Genomic DNA, 9,499 nt, shown 5'->3' on the forward strand with positions numbered 1-9,499 from the left:
TCGCGGGTCGTGTTGAGTTGAACGAAGTGGACGAACGAGTGCTGATACTTTTTGACTGCGGCGTTGATCAGGCGCTGTGTAGTCAAACGTCTCCTATCATTGAGGAATGACTTGAACAGTTAGGAATGTACATCGTACACATTCCAAATTAAGGGTTTAAAAGAAGTTTAAGTGAAAGCCTTATAATTGCGCAATTGCCATGATTGATACGAAAAAGGTTTCTAGAATCGGATGACAATTTATATAGAATTGGAGTCAGATGTGCATTGTTTTGGGGGTGTTCGAACTTCGCTGAATCACTGAATCGTTGATTATTATATTAATTTCGCTGATTTGAATTTACGCTGAATCCATGCACATTTTACATATTCTAAAGAAAATGTTTCATTTGACCGATTCATTGATAAATTTCGTTATATATATTCTATAAAAATTCAGTTGGATTACGGTAACGAATGTATTTTGCGGAGAGCGGTAACGGCTTTCGGCTTACGTCATCGGTACTTCGATGTAGTCTAACGGCTTTAATAGGGATTCGCCCTGGGGACCCGAGTTTCAGATATGACAGAAAAATATATAAAAAATCGTGACGATTGTAAGTTGAGGCAAGGATTGAAATGAAATCATTTGACTGCTGGATGTAATCAAAAATAACAAATAAACTGATGCCGAAATAGTCTACCTTTTAATTCAGTTGGTTTTCCTTAGAAGCTGTTTGAAAGAATCTACTGCAGAAAAGTGACTGTTGTAAAACATCTGATGTGCTAGTGTGCTAGCATTTTGATAGTGCATACTGGCAGTAGATGACTGTAACCAACCGATTGTAAACAGCGACTTAGTGATAGTAACTCCTACCACAATAGCTACTCTCAAAACACATCGTTTCTAAAAGTCAACTAGTGAAAAATGACCATTTTGAGATGGCACGTTAATTTCCTGGTCAAAATAGCCACATCTGTTAAAGATATGCAGTGATACGTGGCAGGGTCAAAGGTACTGTTAAACCCCATATGCTTTGTATACAGAACTCCGTATGCTTTGAATACAGTTCTGTCAATAGAAATCCTAGTTTCTGAGTTGCTAAGAGCCCCCTAAATTATATCACGCTCAACAAAATGGGAATAACCAATAGGAAAACTATTGATTTATATAACACCATTATGGATTAAATCCGTTAAAACAAGTATTGTGCCAGATCTAATATGGAATTTTATGATTTTTGTTTTATATTTGCGATTATAAAACATGCTGGTGCATTCATACTGTCATAAATCCTTGATTCTGTAGAAATGAATTTGTCTTCAAGGATATTTGAGAGACGAAAATACAAATAAAATCATATGTTCATGAAATGGATTATGTCTTTAGATCTCTTTACTTGGAAGACTACAACAAATTTTCCCAAAAATTGTATCTAAAATACTTAGAATTAACCTACAATTAACCTACAATTATTGTTTATTTCGATACAATCAATTTTTAAGTAATCCATGTGATGTTCACTTTGTCACGCTGTTCTCTGCTTGTTCGTTTATGAATATTGAACCCTTTTATCGCTTGTTAGAATTGATATACCTTAACCGAAATTTCATTTCATAGTTATACAGTTTGGTTGAAATGATATTAAAACTTCTAATATAAGATCAAAATAATAGTGCATTATATTATAATCTAATACCCATTACTTACTGAGCGTATGCTAGTGAGAATAAGCCTAACAATTATCATTATTGATTGAATAAATACTGAAATAAATTCAGTTGAGATGTTCACGTAGTTTTGAAATCAGTTAATCCAATTTGATAAAAATACCTCTTCTGGTCTAAGTAAAAGAATGCAAGGCTGAAATTTCAGTTTCACATGCTTTCCTACTTTGTTGAGTAAATTGTTTGTATAGGTTATCAAAAGCCCAGCAGCAGCTATCAGTCAACAGGTGAATTACACTGGCTAACTAGACAGTGATTGATGAACGAATAAACAAACTGCACTGACCACCAAAAATAATAACCTTTTAATAGTATTTAACTTAGCACCTCAAAACTCTATTTGAAGATGCCAATGAAATAAAATGCCAATGAATCGCTGAATTTTAAGGTACTTTATCAGTTTTTTTCCAATATAACTCATTTTATCGTAACTCAAATTATCGTAAAATAAAAACTACTTTTATATCAGTGGCACCATATTCTACGACAGAAGTGCATTCATAGTAAGAATAACGTCACCAATACGTTAAATTGGAAGTGAATGCAGGCTAGGACCAACAAAGGTGCCGATTTAAGATGCCGATATACAGAGAATCTCTCCCGTAGCGACTGACACGGTTGCATATACCTTCCGTGGCGACAAGTAAATAATTGTCTATCTAAACGACTACATGACCCGAAGTAGTCGAATAGAACACTAATCCGATAAATGAAGAAATTCCGCAATAAAATGTTATACGATGACATTTAATTATCAAAATTAAACCACAACAACGTTCGGATTTTCAGTGACTGCCATCTGACTTAAAGCTCAAATCACTGGAATGTCTACATTCCACCTGATGATGGCTGTTAGTCAACAGTCAAAACGTTGCGGTTTCATCTCAACACATGTTATCATATTAAGCGTTCTATTGCGGTATTTCTTCATTCATGACCCCACGGTGAAGATCACCAAAGGCCGTTACCGTTATCCAAATGAAATCTTGAATACTATACGAAATTTCTTATTTCTATTAAACTCGGCCACAGTTCGGAAGATTTCTTTAGAATGCATTGATAGATCCACATAAATCCATTATAGATACAGCATATTTTATTTTTTTAAATCAACGATTCAGCGAAATTAATATAAAATCATGGGAGGTTCGAACACTCCAAAATGCACATCTTAATTTATGATGCAAAGACATCCAGACCCCCGTTGAAAATAAACCACCATTTCAATAATGAGAGGTTAGGCTGAATTTATGATTACGCTTCTAATTTAAAAATTAAATCAAAATATGAATGCAGACATGCTTGAAAATAGCTGCATTTGTTGAAATCGAATTCTTCATTAAACTAATATCGCCATAAAAAGAAGGTAATTTCGATTCATCGTAAAACTCCATAACCAATGGCAATTTGTAAACTAATTTACTCAAATCTCGATTTTTAGTGGTTAGACTATCTTCAGAGCTTAACTGAGTCACTCAAAATACAACTATACCCCAAACTATAACGTGAGAATAGAATTTTCCACTAGTTTCTCAGTGTGTTCATGTTGTCACATATCACCGCAAATCTTAAGTGGCTACTAAATAAAAGTAGACGTTTAGGCTCAAATGTGCGATAGACATGTTCTTGGATTCAGAGAACAATACATAGACATGGGGCCAGGCCTTCATCCACTTTTCTGACAATTTTTTTCATCGCCTGCTGTTAAAGGATACCAGTGTAAAACCGTTATTGTCGTATTTCTGCATAGCGTTACATTCTGAAATTCTTCAACAGTTCGTGGGCTTAGATAGATTTTAACCTTCATTTTATACATTAGATATTCTTAGCCTCCTTGAATCTATTGTAATTATTATCCTTTTTACATAAAACATGCCTGAAATCGTGAGCTATATACCATTCCTAATTTCAACTAAGAAAGTGCTCAGAAAGCACCTAAACGCATCTCATTCTTCAAAGACCATACCCCTTTTGTGCCTTACGCACCTGTGGCCCTTCTCCAAAAGCTTGATTCTCGAACATTTATCTAAATTACTCAATGGCATTTATTTCAAGTCTGCCCCCCCCCCCGCGATCATGCCATTCTCCATAAGCATCTTCTTTTCAGTTTGGATTCTCTTGCCAGATTCCCTGTTATAAATAGCGACATATGCTTCAGATTTGCAGTGATACGTGACAATATAAACAGCGTATAAACAGTAGCGCAAAACTGTATGCAAACGCTATATAGTTTTCAGGGCAGTCAAAATCTAAAGATTCTGAATATGCTCTTTGAGGATGTGAAATATATGAGCGATAAAACTCTAACCGATAACCATCGAGCTAAATCTGTTTGTATGATGTGATAAGTTTTGAAGTTTTAAGATTAATCGAAATTGCGTTTATTTCATGGCAATAATTTAATGAAAATTTAATTGGAAGAAATGCAGCTTTTTCAAGTATAGGTCAACATTATTTTTGATTATTTTTGCCATTAAAATTGTTTATATTCGGAAAAATCCCCCAGTAAATATCCCCCCCCCCACCCGGTAAAAATCTCCTCTAGGCAAATGTCCCTCCTAAATAAATTTAATAAAATACTTCAATATTCTGATTTTGAAAAGCTTAAATCGTTTCAAAACTTTCAAATTTTCGGTGTTTTTTTCCCAACATTCATCTTGAATAATCTGTGACTTTTACTAAGCTGCGTACATATAAGATGACATAATTCGTGACTTTTAGCAAGCAACATGCATAAAAAAATGATGATATTATCAGACGTAAGATAAAAACCCACTATTTAAAAATTAAAAGAAATCTAAAATCGAGAATTATTTATTGAAACAATCTAAAATTTAAGAACACGACGTTTCAATCTCACACTAGAGATCATCGTCAGGTGTGAGATATTGACTAAAAACAGGGGTATATATAAAGAGGAGAACAGGTTAATTGAGTAAATTGGTGAGTGAGTAACTAATTAGTGTTTGGCAAGGCATGGAGTAATGGAATTGTTGGGAGAAAAGCCATTATTTAAATTGGTACTAATATCTGAGTGACGAGTAATTAGGGCAGACTCAACTATGTGGCGTTTAGTGTAATTGCTGGAAGTATAAATAATTTCGGCTTTCAAAATTAAAACGATGATCAGTGTTCCAAACGTGATTGGCTACGCCACTAGCCGGTTTTTGATTTATTATATCCTTTTTGTGTTCCGAAATTCGAGTTTTTAAATCACGACCAGTTTCTCCAAAGTACATTTTATCACAGCCAAAACATGGAATTTCGTAAACTCCGCAGTCCAAAGGTTTAGATTGATTGTTTTTTACCAAAGTCTTGCTAATTTTGTTTTCATACGTGAAAATGATTTGTTTATCCATTTAAGGGAGAGAGTGACGAAACTTTTCCAAAACAGGTACATACGGAACTACAATGAATTCTGAAATGTGTTTTTTATTTTCTGGAGGTTTAGAGTTAAAGAAAGTACGTTTAGCCTTAGAAATAGCGATTTTCAAAATGTGATCAGGGTAAGCCAATTTTTTAAGAGAGTTGGATATATGGTCAAATTTAGCCGAAAGGAAGGTTTTATCGCAGATCCGCAGTGCACGGAGAAAGAAGCCTTGAGCGAGACCAATTTTGATTTTAGCAGTAAACGAAAAGAAATGGAGATATGCCTCAGCGTTGATCGGTTTACGGTAGACTGAAAAAAACAAATGAGAGTATTTATTGTGGATTAGAACATCTAAAAACGGAATTTGGTCATTTTGTTCCCATTCAAATGTGAATTTCAAAGATGGATATTGAGAGTTGATGAAGTCAATAAAAGAGTTAAGATCAAAATCATCAGAAACTAAGCACAGAATGTCATCAACACATCTAAAAGTTAGGTTTAGAGCCAGCGTAATTGGGAAGAATTTCGGATTCAAAATGTTCAAGGAAAAGATTAGCCAAAATGGGGGATTACGGGTTACCCACATCGAAACCGAAAATTTGTTCATAGAATTTGTCTTGGAATTGGAAGTATAGATTGGTTGTACAGAGCTCTAAAAGTTCAAGTAAGCAATCTACAGGAATCGGGAGATCAAGATTGGAGTCCGGGAGTTTTCTTCTTAATAAATTGAGAGTTGGTTCCAATGGTATATTTGTAAACAAGGATATAGCGTCGAAAGATATAAATTCTTGGCCATCAGGTTTGAGATTTTTGAGTTTGTCTAAAAGATCCATATTGTGCCGAATGTGAGAATCAGAAAAAGTACCCAGAGCCGGGGAGTACTTTAGCCAGATATTGTGACGTAGTTTTTATTCTGAAGAAATCTTGTTTAAAAGTATTAGTTTAAATTAGTTTATTTATTAGTATGTAGTTATTTTATTAGTAAATTAGTTTAAAAGTATTAGTTATATTTATGTATCCTGCGTTAAAAGTATCAGAGTATGGAGAGGCCCGTGTACTTCTTCACAAAAATAGCATTTTGACCTTTCAAGGAGATCGGTGTGCAGCAAAGATATACGCGTTACCTCCGCTACGAGATTTTCAGGCAGGTGGGGAATTCGAGTCACCCGGGTCTATAGTCATGAACACTGTACTATAACGTCCAGACATCCATCTAAACGAGTCCATGCTCGTAGGTACCAGGTTTATAGTATCCAGGCAGCAGGCGAATCATTTGGGTCACCTGCAATGTACTATAACCATAGAAATATAGCACTACTATGCTTTAACCAACCAACAGCTGATAGAGTTCATCAGAGCATCCAAACTTTAAATCTCCAGAAATCTATCTACTGTTTTATAAGCAGTGGATGCCATGTGTCCCTCTAATCGCCTTCATCAACGCAAACATTTAAAAAATGTGACGATTTTAACTGCTAAATCTGCCAGCGATTACTCGATACCGTTACTTTTCATAGTTGACTTTTCATTGAAACAAATCCTTCCCGGATAAAAGGAACACCTTAAACAGTCACCTTAAAAACATATTCATAGTCATATAGTCTTGGATCATTACCTGCTACATAATTATTTTAGTTCAGGAATCGAAATGTTTGAAGCTCTGCTTAAAAATCCTCCGATATTTAACAAGTGTTTTAAAGAACAATGATATGTTTGATAACAGGGTCGAATGGCTTATTTTGAACATTTCATCCAATTCCAAATGGGCTACATATTTCAGCCTAGATTTCATACTTTTTGAGACAGGATGATTTGATATTGTTTTAACAATCAAGAGAAATCCCTCAAGAAAATCAAGACGTGGGGAATATATTTAAGGCAACGTTTCGCCTAAAAAATTGAAAAGTCATATTGTATTTCTAATATAACACATTTGCCTGATCAGGCCTCATGACAGATAGGCTACTACTCAACGGTGAAAGCCCTCAAATTCTGCTGATCTGTATTAATTTGTATTAGACAACAAACGTAAGTGACTTAAGCAAGGGGACAAAACGCGGACAATTAGTAGTCGTACTTTTCGGAAATTCAACTTAAGCAAGACTTTTCTAAGTCTTAGGATTTTTCTTAGTTCCAAACGATTCGACTTGTCACCGAATAACCAAGACCTCAATTCTTGTTATATCTTTGGTTTCATTTGTAAAATCTTATGTACATATTCAAGCACTAATCGAGGACTTCGGTAAGAAACAGATTTTGAGAAAACTGATTCTGATATGTCAACTGTGAGGGAAACGAGACATCAAGCTTAATTGCTGTTCTTGGAAGAACGTTTTCATAGCCATTTAAAACATAGTAGTGCGCACCCGGTAAATCGAACAGCCGTCTTACCGAGTCAACAGGTCATTATTTCAACTCAAAATAAAATGTTGTTGGCCGCATTGCTCTTCCGGATCGATATTTGAATATTTATTCAAACAAAATCTTTGTTCGGGATATATTTACCATAAAACCAGACAGGAGAAAGTTAGACACAATTATGTATATATGTTGATATTTCCTCTGTGCACAAGTTTACAACTGCTTACATCTGTTTTTATAAATTATTTAAACCGTTGTTGACTCCTGACCATCCAACTTGAGTACGTCTACTAACAACCGTCTTGTTTGGTTCTCGCGTGGAAATCACGCATATTTATTTAGACACGACGTAATGATTGACAGTTCAGATAACAGTGTGTTGTTTTGCTGCTAGCGGAAAATTAGTCCATTGTAATTAATTTCTTGATTCATAAAATACTAAATCACCCTAAAGTAAGGGAATATTCTCCCAACTGGACTCAATATAAATAAATATCAATATTTGCGCCCATCAGTGACCTCTCGAACGATGAAATCAATGTAATTTTAAAACGTACTGAAAATAACCTAAATATAGCGGTAAATTTCCGTCAATAAGATTTTATTAATTATTGTGTTTAATTGAATTTTAACTGAATTCTGCGAAGTTCAAACACCCTTCAACCTAGCAAGACAGCTATATCAGTGCGATTATACATTCCTCTGTCAGGAAGAAAATTTTGGTCAAGCCCATTTTCATGTATAGTCAATTAGCACACTGTCCTTTAAAACCAAGCAACATGTGATGCTCACAGTGTGCAGACTATTTTTGATCAGCGCGCTGAGTGACGTCACACAGAGCTCCTAAACTATAATGATCCAAAAATTGAATTAAACTCTATGTATCGGTACAAATCCGAACATGTACACGGCCGGTATTTTTACATTTGATACCAAAAACCCGTTCATACAGCGCACAGACCGCACCAACCCGTGAAGTTTCGCCGTTGCTCGGACGAAACTTATTAAGTTAACATTCTAACCGTGTGAATCCCTAGTTTTGGAATTCTGACATATTAGGAATTGTGCGCATAAACGCCGCTTTCCAAATGAAATTTGGAATTTAAAGATAATTTTCGTTTTCTAATACGTGAATTTGAAACTGTCGTAGGTTATCACTATAATTGCTATAACACAATTATCCTTCATGACTAAAAGCATAAATACAGTAGTGGGAAAGGAAACTAACTCCATCCTTTATATTTCAATTCATATTTTGAACAGTAGGACCTTCTCAAGACGAAATAAAAAACAGATTCTCTCTGTCCATCTTCAAAATACTGTTTATTTATGGAAACATCCAATTAGCCAGTACTTCAAATACTGTAAAATCAACCGACTGGGGTTGGGCCAGTAATCGCAAGCAAAGGTCATGCAGTGAACCGACCTAGGCTACAATATTGTAGCCTCGGTCAGTGTTTCCAAAAAAAGTTGTGCAGTGAACCGACCTAGGTTACAATATTGTAGCCTCGGTCAGTGCTAACAGCTGAATCACACGTTCTACGCAAACCCGCACTGCTAGGTAACAATTTCTCTATCATTCCTTTGACCGAAGCATAATGTTTTTCTTTTTTCAGCTTTACAATTGATTCCATGAATTTAATAATTCCATTTTCGAATAATAATGTGTTTATGATAGTTTTTTTTTTCTTTTTTTTTAATATATGTATATATATAGTTTTTAAATTCAATTTAATGTTCTACACACAAAAATAGAAGTTTTCTTCCGTCAAGCGGAGTTGTAATAAAGTACGAGTACTTCGAGATTTCTATAAATAGTGATTAGTATGATACGTATATATCACAAGAGTCTATGATATAATATACGGTAAATATATATGTATATAATATGATACACAAAAATAGTGATTTTCCTCCATTAAGGGGAGTCGCGATATAGTTAGAATACTTTGTCAATTACTATATACAAAGCTTATAATGTACATTTCTTAGATATGTTAATAAGAGGATATAGTTCTACTGCATATAGTTCGGTTCACGTGACGTGTTGTGTAAGGAGTAG

This window comes from Tubulanus polymorphus, chromosome 2 (genome assembly GCF_964204645.1).
Source record: "Tubulanus polymorphus chromosome 2, tnTubPoly1.2, whole genome shotgun sequence".
In the NCBI taxonomy this organism is placed as follows: Eukaryota; Metazoa; Nemertea; class Palaeonemertea; order Tubulaniformes; family Tubulanidae; genus Tubulanus; species Tubulanus polymorphus.